The sequence below is a fragment of the Vulpes vulpes genome, unplaced genomic scaffold (genome assembly GCF_048418805.1).
Source record: "Vulpes vulpes isolate BD-2025 unplaced genomic scaffold, VulVul3 u000000647, whole genome shotgun sequence".
NCBI lineage: Eukaryota > Metazoa > Chordata > Mammalia > Carnivora > Canidae > Vulpes > Vulpes vulpes.
Window position 1 is genome coordinate 59,065 of NW_027325811.1, and position 14,318 is coordinate 73,382.

Genomic DNA, 14,318 nt, shown 5'->3' on the forward strand with positions numbered 1-14,318 from the left:
GAGGAAGGTCATTGCCCAGTGCCTGTGGGAGACATGCTGCTGATGGATGAGGAGGATGCTGGGCTACTCCACTATGTGGGTTGCAGACCCTGCTGGCCAGCTACAGAATGGTTACCCAGCCAGACAGTGAGATCCTGATAACCCCGCCACAACTAAATTCATTTAGCAAAGCATTTCAACAGGCTAGTCACTGGAGCACATAGATTGATAGATTGCACAGCTGTTATTGTGTGCTTACAAGGGAAATTAGGAGTAATTAATGGGCTGGGGATCAATAGCAATACTATATCACTATCCTATATCATAGTGGATGATTTAATTTTCTTTCTGAGTTAAGGGGGATGCACAAAGATAATTAAAATAGATGGATCAGAATTATAAACTACTAAATTTCTTGGTTTATATAAAAGTTTTAAATTTTAGGGGCACCTGGGTGGCTCAGTTGGTTGGTTAAACATCAGACTCTTGGTTTCAGCTCAGATCATGATCTCTTGGGTCATGGGATTAATCCTTATGCCAGGCTCTACACTCAGTGAGGAGTTTGCTTAAAGATTTTCTCCTTCTGGGATCCCTGGGTGGCGCAGCGGTTTGGCACCTGCCTTTGGCCCAGGGCGCCATCCTGGAGACCGGGAATCAAATCCCACGTCGGGCTCCTGGTGCATGGAGCCTGCTTCTTCCTCTGCCTATGTCTCTGCCTCTCTCTCTCTCTCTGTGACTACCATAAATAAATAAAAATTAAGAAAAAAATATTTTCTCCTTCTGCCCTTACCCCTGTTCATGCTTGCTCTCCCTCTAAAATCAATCAATCAATCCTTTAAAAAAGTGTTAATTTTTAGTTTCTCTTTACATTGAAAAGATAGTGCACGTGCATGGTAACTCAGTACAAAATGATATAAAATGGTTGCTTTCCATAATCACTATTGTCTTGGGTGTTTGTTTTAGAGGTGATGTGTGCGTGGGGTAGGGTGGGGATGTAGCTAGAAGTAGTTTTTTTTTTTTTAACTAAAAGTACTTTTAAGAATCTAAAAACTGGGGAAAGAATCCTAGAAGAGGGGTTCTCTGGGTGGCTCAGCGGCTTGGCGCCTGCCTTGGGCCCGCTGCATGATCCTGGAGTCCCGGGATCGAGTCCACATTGGGCTCCCTGCATGCAGCCTGCTTCTCCCTCTGCCTGTGTTTCTGCCTCTGTCTCTCATGAACAAATAAATAAAATCTTTAAAAAAAAATCCAAAAACTTCTTGCTGGTCTAATTTCCTAAATCTCTGTTGGCTAGCACAGTGGCTAGTCCGTTCAGTCCAAAATTCCTGGTCAACAATTATTTGTTGATTGATTAGGATCTATGTTAGTAGTTTTTTAAAATGATCTGCATTAGCCTTGTATATCTTGTTGAATTAACAAAGGCATACAATATTTGACATGTCTAGAAAATAGAGCATCTTAATTAATTCAAATGTATTGGTATAGTAATTTAAAACCACTGATGCAGAAACTGCTGTTTAAATATTCTCCACTGACAGAGGAGCTCTTTGGAAATATGTACCACCTGAGTTTAAATAAGGATTGGCTAATAAGTAAAAAAGATTTAAAAAATATTTCAGAAAACATATGCAAATCAGTGTGATTATTAAAAGCTGCTACTTCAGGAGGCAGTATACTTTTATTGTGGTTTCCACCACTTCTATTATGGCTATTGCCTCTACTGCCAATATGACCACTTATTTAGTAAACAGTATGTACCAGTACCATGGAAGTATTTTACACATATTATCTCATTTAATCACATATAAGCATTATCAGGTAAGAAATATTATCATTTGCATTTTATAGATGAGGAAACTGAGGTACAGAATGATTTCATAACTTGCTTATATTCACAAAGCTAATGAAATAGTGGAATGGGTATGGGGGCCCACGCTGAAACCAGAACACATACTTTCAGTCAATACTTCAAAGTCATCTCATTTCAAAATAGAACATTCCTATTGATCATCTTTCCTTTTTGCCAGATTTAGCTCCACATGACTTTTGGTTCTATCATCAAGTGAAATCCATCTTCAAAAAGAATGATGTTTTGTTAGTACTGTGGCTTTTCAAAAGGTATGTGTCAGTTTCTAAAATCAATTCAAAAAGAGCAACTCCCCAAATGCTTTGTATCATCAAAATGAGTGATCAGCTTCCTAAGGTTCCCACTTTAAAGGGGTAGTACCCATTTGTGTGAATATCCATGGGAGTTTGCTTTAAAAAATCTGTCCTTATATTTATTGTCATATCTCACATAGTTAATTTACTTAAATAACAGGGAATTGGGGCAGTTTCCTATTAGTTATATGATCAGAAAATACTAAACTGCCTATATTTCTTCATATTTCATCACTAGGGCTTTATGATCCAGATAGTCCTAGGCAGATCTGCAAATTATGCAAAGTGTGTCTTGCCACATCCCTTTCTTTCAGCACTTCCCTTTAATTATTTCTCCACTCTCCTCTCCTCACTCAAAAATGCCAAGAGTTCAGAGAGCCTCAGCAGCCAGATGTAGAGTCCTCAAGTTCAAGGTCCCACTCTGTTCCCTCCTCTCTGAGTGCTCTTTTCATGTGCTTCAAAACAGTCCCTCTCTTTAGCCTCCTGAACAAAATCCTCTTCTTACAGGATATTCAACAGCATGTAACTTTTAGGAAAAAAGACAGCAAGGTGTAAATGACTGATAGCTCTAGCTAAATATGGAGGTCCTGGCAGTAGCACTGCTATTTAGTAAAAGAAGCTTATTAGATCAAAAGGAGTATATTCATTTTGGGCTGAATACCATTCTTGTCCTTCTTCAACTATAATAGATCCCACATTAGGACCTTTCTTGTCCTCCTTCATCTAATGCTAATCCGACATCTGCAGCTGGACATTTTTCAGTGATGATTCCAGAGACCTATTTTTACTTTTGGAGTATTGTGAGGGCACTTATTTATTTTGGTTGGCTAAAGATGGGGTTATTGGTTACAGACCCTGATGGGGACCAGAGTGCGGGTGCGGGTGGGAGGGGAGTCTTCCAAGGAGACTTTCAGATGTGTCCATGAGAAATACATTGAATTTATTATTCTGGAGAGTAGTGTTATGGAGGTGATGATTGTGATGATTTTTTTTTTTTTTTTAACCAGGAAGAAACTGAAAACCTTAAATGGTCTTCACCTTGTTGCTTCTAACAATGCTTTGGACTTAGAGGGTCTCTGGTTCAACTTTTCTGCCAGTTTCAAAGTGAAATAGTATTTGGGGCATGCCACCTAGTGGCAATAGCTTTTGGTTTATTGCTCATTTACCCTAGTAAACCTAAGGGTACCTAAGTACCCAAGACTCCTAGGCTTGAAAGCCACATTAGAGGCCATCTGAGTCATGTTTTAGGTTTTATGAAGGCAGGCAAGAATATCACCCTTTCATGGACCTGAGAGAGAAAAGATAGGCAGTTTGAAACCACAGAGCTCAGAAGGCCACAGACTCCCAGTTCTCTGGTGGAACTGGTATGTGGTGGCTTCCCTGGCTGGGACACAACCCTGTATCCCTACAGGCTTTTTGGTGGTCGCAGAAACAAATGCTTGGAAGAGGACAAGGCTCTTTCTGAGTCTTAGCCCTGACTTGACCCATGTCCTCTCTCTGATCTCTTTTCCTCCCTCGCCCTTCCCCTCCAAGCTCTTGGCTGCTTCCTTCTCTCTCAACGCCCCTGCTGCTTTTACTGCTTTTCTTCCATGGTCATGCTTTATGTACCTAAGAATATAATACTTTTTAAAAGTTGCCATAGTTTCCTTTTTAAATTTTAGTTTTACTTTTTCTTCCTAAAGGGAAAAGGGTTCATGCTTACTTCAGGACACTTGGAAAACAAGGAAACCACCTACATACCATCTCAGAGATAATCACTGTTAACATTTTGGTAAAAATTCTTACAGTTTCTTTGTGTGTGTTTCTAAAAACAAAACCCAAAAATGATAGAAATACTTCTTTTCACCTAGTAATATATAACAAGCATTGTCTCATGTTAATAAATGTTCTTTTACTACATGATTTTAGCAACTATATTATAGGATATACCAAAATTGTTAAATTTGAGGAAAGTGAGAAGGTAGGGAATATTTTAAATTCATAGTAATATTCAGTGCATACTTTATTGAGCATCTATTGTGTGTTATGCTCTTGTCCAAGGCAATTTTCATATTCATAATCACATTTAACCTTCACAAGATCCCTATAACCCCCTATGAAGTATTGATGACATTTTATAGAAGAGGAAAATGAAGGTCTGAGAAGTTAAGTAGCTTGCCCAAGATCACACAATTTGTAAGGGGGCACACAGCAAGAAAACTTTGGTCTCTGGATCCACGGTTCCTCAGCTACTTCCTGAGGTCCTAACAGATATTGAGTGTGAACATAGTTTTTCTGAGCATTTCTCTTTCCCCTCATGATATTAATAGAGGTAACTGTCAAATGACTTTAGAGCCAAGGTAGAAAATGTAAAATAGGATATGAGAAAGTGACAGGAGAGCCACCTAGGGAGAGACCCCTAGGTTTTCAAAGCTCCAGGAATAATAATTGTTAAGTACTCTATATACATTATTTAATTTTATTCTCATAACTCTGTGAAGTACATTCTATTATCTTATTTTAATGTTAGGGAAGTGGTTGGTCCAAGGTCCCCCTGCTGATAGGTTGCAGAGGCACAATTAGAATGCAGTTTGCAGTTTGTCCAAGTCCAAAGCCTTCTCCGCTGCCATACGAACTCCTTCATGTTAATTAGTTCTACTAAGAATTTTGGAATTATATGTCACCCCTGGTTTTAAAAGTGTGTTGAAGGGGATTATGTTTCAGATGAATGAAGGAGGAGAGAGAAGGAGACAGAAGACAAAAGTGAAACAAAGCCCAGAAAAAAATATTAAAAGCCTGAAAGAGTGTCAATTGCAATAAGGGGAAGATAGACAGACTAGCAATCTTCGATGCAAAAAGTTTGGAAAGCAATGCTGAGCTGTTGAAATAGTTGAAATTTCTGCTTTTTCTTGTTTTGTAAGCAAAGAAGAAACATATGAATAGTTGTTAGAAATGGTCTTTCCTCCATACAACAGTAGTACATTTTCCAAAAATAATTAGCTCAAAATTCATTACTTATAATGAAACCAGTGAAACAGTCTTTCACATAGATTATTTCTCAAGTGATGTATGGTGAAAGATTAACAGCAATACTACTTTTCAGGATTGTGTCCATTTGAACTGCTCCTGTTTTGGTTTCTTAATCTCCAAAATAACATGGATAATATTCTGTATGTCATAGGTGTAAAAATTAGTGAATAAATACAAGAGCTTGGGGAGTGATTTAAAAGGAATATGTTAGTATATGCTATCATTAGTTATTATATCCTCATTGCTATTCTCTCATTGCTAAGTCATGATGCTCTGATGGTGATACCGTTAGGCATTGCCATGGAAACCAATGACATATGCCATCTTTTTTTTCTGTGGCCTCTCTCCATCCTCCAGGCAGTTGTAGAGGCTGCTACAAAAATAAGATTAACTCCCTCTGCTTACCATCTTCAAATTGTCACTGGTTTGCAAATGTCTTCTCTACCAAACTTTCCCTTGAATGCATCCCCAACCCTCTACCTCCACTCTTCTTCTCTTGTATTATGCCTTACTCTTTCTCATGGGTGTGATTCTGGGCCGCATATCTACCTTGTTCTTCCTTTCCTCCTTGTAAGTGAGGACAATCGTTGTTGATTCAACAAGTTGTTCCTTATCACTATTAATGTCTGCTTGGAGAAGCCAAACCCAACTTAAAGTTATCAGTTTTGTTACTACTGCCAATTACTGATGTTCCAATTTCTGTGTGGGTTTTGCTTCAACTTTTAAGAAGTCACCATAGATACCCATCCATGGGGCATCAGACAGATATTATACCAGGCTGTCTCTATTAGTTAACATTTTATAAATGAGTTCAGTCAGACTTTTAAAAATCGTATATTCTTTATTCTTTTGAGAGCGATTTGGTGCATGAAGACAAGCTATTATTACAACACTTAATCTGGAGCAATGAAGCATATGCATTCCCTAGTGAGTATTTTAGATGAATTTTTCCATGTTACCAAGTAGCTTTTAGTTATCAGACTAATAGGATGAGACCTGACCCTACAGTAGCAGAAAACAGTATCTTACTTTGAAGAGAACATTCAGAACCAATGCTCTTGCAACTTTCTGCCAGCAGTCATTTTTTTCAGTGAACTGTACACCTTTTCCCCTCCCCTCCTTTTGAGTCACTTAAGATGAAAAACAGAAAAAGAAAGTAAGCGGATTTAATAGTTTTCCCATCCTCCAAATAACCCCCTTTAAACCATTCTCTTTTACTTCAGTTTCTCTTTCCCAGCAGGAGGCTAAGCTTCTAAGCTCTGACATCTTGCTCAGAGTAGCTGTGAGTACACAGAAGCACTACAACACTGTAGGAGCGGCTGGCTGTGCTGCTCTGACAGGGAGGAAGAACTGGGAGCTTGGCTGTGAAGTGGGTGCTCTTGAGGACATGTAACCCAGTATTCAAAATCTCCGTACCTAGTCTGGCTCTAACTCCCATGAAAGTGGGCCTGTATATCTCACAAAGTTCTCATCAGCCCCGACTTCGGAGGGTCAGTAGGGGCCATCCGGCAGTACCTCAGGCACCATCCTTCACTTGGGTTGCCATTCTGGGGCTCGAAGTGAGAGCCCTGAGTTGATGTTTGTCTCCAGCCTACTGCCCAATGCTCCTATGCACCTTTTCTCCCCTCTGCTAACAGATCTCACTTCTGGTTCTCATCCCAAATGCCAAGCTGAAGGCGGAACAAGTTGTTGGTTTGCTCTGTCATGCCCCAGCATTTGCAAGGGGCAGAGGACCAGATGCCAAGTAGGCTGAAGGCTCATTTAGTTCCTCTCCTTTTGCAGGCACAAAGGAACTAGAATGGATTGAATTTAAAGTAAAACTAAGCCAGAGGACAGTGAGCCATTTGCTTGGTGGCCTCTATGGGAATCTGCCCTTTTAGAGCAGAGGACAGGGGAGGGAGAGTGGCCCTTGTTCTTGCAGCATTTCTTACATTTCCTTTCCATCTTTCTCATTGGAATGAACCCTGCAACAATCTGTGCCAGGCACTGTAATTAGGGTGGTATAAAGTATTATATTACAAGGTTTCTTGACTCCTTTCTTCCATTGCATATAGACAATAACACTGTTATTATGTTACTATTACCTTTTTACAGTGATGAAAGGGAACTTGCATAATTATTTCATAGCTCTGCTCCTGAGCTCAGGGCTTATTAGATATTGAGACCTCAATAATGTTTGTTATTAAACTAGAATTTGACCAGTTCTAAGGAGTTCGTCTCCTCATCATGAGAACTTTGGACTGAGATCAAGGCAAGTATTTTCCTTAAAAGTCTGGAGAGACTGACACATCACTAGTCTCTAGCAGTTCTTTGGGGGCTACTTTTCTGTCTTTGATACCAAACAGGATTGTAGAGGACGAAAAAGTTTTTCTCGGCTCTCTCAGAGTCCCTGGCTGAGTCTGGAAATTAAACTGACAAAGACAGATTAACAGGAAAGAAGCACACAAATGTAATGAATGTAAGTTTTATGTGGTACGGAAGCCTTCATAAGGAAAGGAAGACCTGAAGAAACAGATCTATGTATCTTTCTCTTGGGTTTGATGAAAAGTGGGCAGTTGTAGAGATATATGATAAGTTAAAGAGTATGAGGTAAGTGTATTAAACTAGGGGAAACTAGCAAGGCCTGCTCATTAGGACTCTTCTGGGCACCCTACATTTTTGGAGATAAGAATGCTCCTTTCCTCTGGGTAGAGGGAGGGCACTCTCACATTAAGGATTTTATGACCCATTTCAGGGGAAAAGAGTTGGGAGCAGGGGAGCTCAGAGTGACTGACCTTCCTGCTGTTGCCCTTTTCTCAAACTCCTCCAGGTTAAAATATTTAATATGCCAAGGTGCCATATTTTGGGGCAGCATGTTCTGAACTCCATTAGGGTCTGTCTTCCTTCTCTTTATTGCTACTTGAATATAAAGGAGCTACAAAAATCTCTTCCAATTACTCTGCAATATCAGGTTTAATTTAAGCACACCCTAACAGGTTGATAGGTATTAACTTGTAAAGAAGCTGTGTGGTCTGATATGTTGGCTTCAATCAGGGAAGATGGTTTCTTTACTGCAGCGCTTCCTTCTACTTTTAATATGCTAATATGCATACTGGAGATGTCCTAAAGGAGTTCATAAGTATTTCATCAATTCTAAGCAGTACTTTCCTCCCATATTTTATCATCTCTGAAGCTAGTATACTTCTTGGACAGTGGCATCTTACAGGAGCTGTTGGGAGGCAGCAGTAGAGACCTGCTCAGCTGAGGTCACTGCTGGGCACATGTGAACTTGGTCACAGCTGTTCCTATTGTCATCACATTAATTGAGTTAGATATCTTCTTAGAATGTATATGATGTTTAATTGCTCTTCAAAATGTCTTCAGAAAGATCACACCATAATCTGGCACTGAAATGAGAAGTTACTGTATATGCCAAGAGGTATGGAAACACAGCAATGGGGTGTATGTGCGATGTTAGAGTGGCAAAACTTCAGTACTGCAGGGTTTACAATCCCATATTTTCTTGCAAAGCAATAACCAAGTGCCTGATAGAACTTAAGATAGGAAGATACGCTGTAGTTGGTGTATTTTGTTACTGACATCGATGCAAAAGGATTACCTGCCACATGCCAAGAAAGTAATAAAATTGAAATCTGAACTGCCAAGTCCCAGGAGAGCCTTGTTTCCTGCTTTTCCTTTCTTACTGGTACCTAATTGATAAGCTTTATAGATTTCATGAAACATATTACTGTGAAGTATTTCCAATCTTATTTGACCACAGATTCTTGTTTCCTCAGGAACATCTCTTGGAACTAGTGTTTGGTGGAATATAATCAAAATAATATGTAGCACTTATGATCAGCTAGTTACTATTTAAATATTTCATCTCTATTAACCAAATGAATCCTCACTACCATCTGATGATGGAGGTACTATTATTGTCTCTAGGCCACCATTAGCTGTATAGTAGAGTCAAGATTCAAATCCAGGTGGCTACAGAGCATGCATTCTTGACCACTAGGGCACCAAGTGTGGGAAACTACATTCTAGCCCCAGACTAGGGGGTTGAAGGGGTGCTGCAAATCCAACCCATGGTTAAAAAATGAATAAATATCATAATTCCCACTGATTCTTAAAATATTTAGCAGGAATCCTTGCAAGGAAAAAAATTTCCTGCTTTTTGTTTATATTATGAATGCATCATTACCTTTTGTATATGTCTAAATGATTTGTACTCCCTCCAGGTTATGAAGATTAGGAGAAAAAGTCACTTTCAGTGGAAGACCGGATCGCTGCAGGTTTAACCTGAATAAAATACCAGACACAACTGGAATAAGTATCAGCCCCAATGTAGGCCATATCTGAATGCTCTGAAAGGACCCATCACTTCACAGGTTGCTGCTCCAGTGAAAGAGAAGCCGGTGCTTTTCCCCACAGAGTTGTGTGTATGTGTAGTGGGGGAGAGGACTTACAAAAATTAGACCACTTTGTGCCACTTTCTCATCTTTTGACCAGCTACTATTTGTGAGATAAATTTCAGTGAACCAGATGGACTTGCTGATAGATGTAACAGTCTGCTAGCTCAGCCCCTAGGGAAGAGGCAGGTGATAGAATGATTCCGGCAATAAAATGAACCTGAGCACAAAAGGTGGCGTTATTGCTTGGCGTTGCAATGCTGTTCAGGTCCCATCAGCTCAAATTTCCCAGACAGGTGATTGTGAGGACGATACCGCCTACTCCAGCTCCTTAAGAGGATTTGAACTCTGTAATAGGCTTTTTCCACATGTGGGTTGCTTCCTGAGATTAGTTAGGCCTTCCTGAGATATGTGTGGCCTTATAAAAGCTGCAAATGAATACAACAGCTAGTACCTTATGTTAATTTAAGGAAATTATACTCTTCAGGAGACAAAATACTGTTCAGTTGTTATTTATCTGTGCCAGTTGGGTAAGAAAGGGAGATGATTCATAGCCCGGTCCGGTGGGACCAGTGAAAGGCTTGATTACACCTTGGTTCCAGGCTGTCTTGTGGAGCAAGTGCCTTGGCATTCGTGGGTTCCAGAAAGACGGTAATGATTACTTGTAGTTTGAGATTTAACTTGGATTCTTATGAGCAAGAACACACAGGTGTTTAATCAGCTATGGACAGGATCTTTTCTGTTAATCACCCAGGGGGGATAAAAGATGTGGATTCCACTTTAATATGTGAATTATAGCTCCAAAGAAATCAGATAGAGATGGCTATCTTATGGCAGCTGGCTAAATGGCAACTATCTAAATACAAAGGAGACATTACAATTCCCAGGGCTAAGAGAAAGTTAACAAAGGGAAAGTTCTAGTGCATTGAAAGAAGTCATCCTTGTATTCAATAGCTGCTCCACACATATATTATGGTACAAACCAATTGGTAATGAAATTTTGACAGGGTTCATTACACTAAGTTTATAAATCAAGCTTCTGGGCTTAAGCAACAGAGACACTCTTTGTTCTGGGAGGCTGCAAACTAGAAGGTACTTGATAAGAAAGTGCTAGAAAGAGTCCAGCTGTTAGCTATTATCATGTTTCTTTTGAACATACTATTCAAGGCATGTATAGTTACAAAGAGAGTATATGAGGAGATTAAAAACCATGGTTACATTAACCGTACACCTATCTCTGGGGAACTGCCCTCACTTTTCTTTCAATGTATGCTTCCTGCAGCTTCTCTGCTTCATCTGGCAGGCTGCCTTTGGAATCTGTACTGCCTCAAGTCACTTTCAGCAGTGTTGGAGGATAGAAGTCATTAAGACAGAATAGATGCTAGGGGCACAACAGCTAATGATCCACTTGAATGCTAGTCAAGAATATGTGTGGCAGGTGAAACATCTCCTGGGTTGTGAGAGGGAAAGCATAAATATTTTGCTGGAGGTAGAATGATATATAGATAGCTACTGTTTCAAAGTGATATTAATTATATTTAGTAAAATTAAATCTGAAATCTTCCACCCATATGGAAATCATCTGAGCTTAGAAAAACATATTTGAATACCAATGAGGTGGTATAGAGTATTATATTACAAGGTTTCTTAATTTTCATTTTATTTTTCTAAACACCACTGTAAACAAAGATAACTATTTCAAGAACTTTTCAGCCAGGTTTGCAAAATCCTGTGTGGCAACCAGCGCAGAGCCTCTAAAGGGCCAGCCTCTCATTGGGCAGCGTTTTCTGAGGTAACAAGCCACACTTCTCCCTCCTTTTCTAACAAAAAGACAAGAGGTACAAATTCTTACTTATGCAACAGGAAAATGACTGATTTGTTTAAGTCTTCAAATCACCACGTTAGTCTTCACTGTGGTCAAGCTACAGTCTTTCCTTCACCCATGGGAGATACTGAGTGTGGATGGGACAGCCCAGCTCTGGGGGATTTGCTTTCTGTGTTAGACTGCAGCCTCCTGGGCCAGCCATGAAGGGATGGCTCCAGGCTCTTCTAAAGAGTGAACAGCTGGAGTTCAGGTAGGTGATGACAAGCTGCTATTTGTGGGGGGAATACTTGATCGATTTTCAGTCACAAGTTAATTCATACAGCACTTCTTTATTTGTGCATATCCAAAACTGTCCCATGTGCCAGGTATAGAAGAGAAGCACATGACTTTCAGAGAAGACCATGTAACATGTCTCCTCCTAGGACACAGCAGTTGCCAATTTACATGGATGCTTATTTAATGTTATGGGCTGATGGTTGTAGTTGGGTGGCCTGATTTATAATGGGAATGGGGGAAATGAAGGTGGGACTGGATGTTTTTTCCAGCCTCTTCTGTGATTCATTGAGAATCAAAGAAATAAAGAGATGACAAATTTTATCTTAAAAAAAAAAACTATCTCTATTTATTCTTTCCCTCTTACAATCCAGAAATACAGTTACTTTGTGTCAGTGAAGTAAGGGTGAGTCTTAGGATTTCTTTTTTTTTTGATTCTTCAATGGAGGTTCTACAATATTGTTTTCCTAGATTATATTTTGCATTCCTTCACTTATCTGCATGTGTGAAGATTACTCTGGGTCAGTAATCAATCATGGTCAAGGTACTTAACTTCTGTGCTTCAGTTTCCTTCAGCTGTAAAATAGACATAATAGTTCTACTTTATAGAATTATTGTGAAGATTAAATGATTAATATATGTAAAAAGCCATAGATGAGTACTTGGCATATAGCACAGTGTATGTTATTATTACTTTTATTATTATCATCATCATCATTATTTTTATATTCTCATCAAGGCTTCCAGGGTCTTTACCACTTACAGCTCTCCTAGGCTTGGGGTAGGGAAGGGATGAAGCAGGAACAATGAAGTTTAGGAAAGATTGTAACCTTTTAAAATATAATCTAATACATCCAAAAATGACATATATTTGGCACTTTATGGAAGAATATGCTACAATATGTAAATAGCATCAAATGTTGATTTCAGGCATGGGAGTAATCAAATGAATGAGATTTCATGCACCTCAGGGAGAAGGCTGAGATAGAGTTGGGCTAAAGAACAGGTAGGACTAGAAAGGTGGAGAAAAGTGAGGGTGGCATTCCAGATGAGAACAATGTGCATGAAAGGAGGGAGGCCAGAAAGCGCATGAGATGGGCTTCAGGCAGTGGGGAGACAGAGCTGGTAAGCAGGTGAAATAAGATTGCATAGAATGGAGCTGTATTATGGAAGTTCTAAAAAGTACTATGTACTTAGAGGATTCTTCATCTGTTAGAAAAGGAACAGCAACTCAAAGTTTCTGATTGAAGGAGAGAATAGATGGGGACTTAGAGAATATTTCCATGGTTTTGGGGTCAGAGGCTGAGTCCATGGAGACTAATGAGGAGGTTGCTGCTCTGCTTGTGTTAGTATGAGGAGATGGGAAATAAGCTGGGGCATCGCAGAGTGATGAAAAAAAAAAGAAAAAGACTGAAGTCACATTTCAAGAAAAAAATTAGTAGGAAAGTTAGGAAGACCTATTTGTCAACTGACTGGATTAACAAAATTGAAGTAGTGGGTAAATCAAAGATTATTACAAATGTTAAATATGCGGGTCTGAGAACTAGAGATATCACAGAAAAACTTGAGAACCAATTAGAGATGGAGAGAGGCAAAGGAAGAATTAGGGTTCTATAAATTGAGTTTGCTGATCGTGTGATCTCCAATAATGATGGCTTTTATTATTTACATTTTATTATTACATTTATTATTTACAATGTGCCAGGGACTATGTTTTATACATAAAGCTCACATAATCCTCATGGAAACTGAGTTAGGTACTATTATTATTGCCATTTTATAAAGTATGAGAGGCTAAATATAACTCCAAGTTTATATAGTTAAACTTAACCCCAAGCCATCGATTCCAGCACTTATGCCAGACCACCGCTTTGCTTAGATACTCTTAGGAAGTCAAACTCTGATACAAAGCGAAGACTGACATGAACAGTTGGGAGTCATCCACGCAGGGATGTTCATTGTAGTTATGGGAATGATGAGCTTTCTGAGGGAAAATCATGCAAATAGGAGAGCAGATGGCCAAAAATGAATCCTGGGGGAGGCCCCCATGAGACGTCAACCACACGGAATGGTACAGAGCCCTAGTGGGGGTTCACAGATCAGAGAACAGGCTGTAGGCTTGGCCTCAAAAGGACTGGTTTAGGGTCAGGACTGGAGAGGGTAATCAGGGTTAAGAAGAGAAAGCTTCATCAGAGACCTGAGGGGGAAGTGACCAAGTTTAGTCAGGGAAATGAGGGAAATGAAAGAACAGGATGGTCAAATGGAGGGTTTGTATTTCTTTTCTTCTTTTTCCAAAATAAGAGGGACCTATGCCTCAGGAAGCTAGAGGAAAGAGGGAGAATGCAATGTGGAAAATGCAAGGAATGCATGTGCGGAAGGAAAGATCCTGTAGGAGTCATAGAAGAGGAGAACCAATAGCTTTTATTTCAGCTGTGAGGGGAGGACTATTGGATTGTCATGTCTCAGGGTTGGAAATGGGCTTTAAAATCTGGTCACTTGTCTGGCCCTTGAGATAGATGCATTATATTGAGGAGGACAAACTTGAATACGCATTTTCCCCCTAAATTTATTTATTTAGGAAAGAATATGACATGTGACATCTACACTTGTATGCCTTGTAGGCATCTCAAAATTATTAAATCCAGCACAACCCCTCATTTCACCCTTGCACTGGTACAATT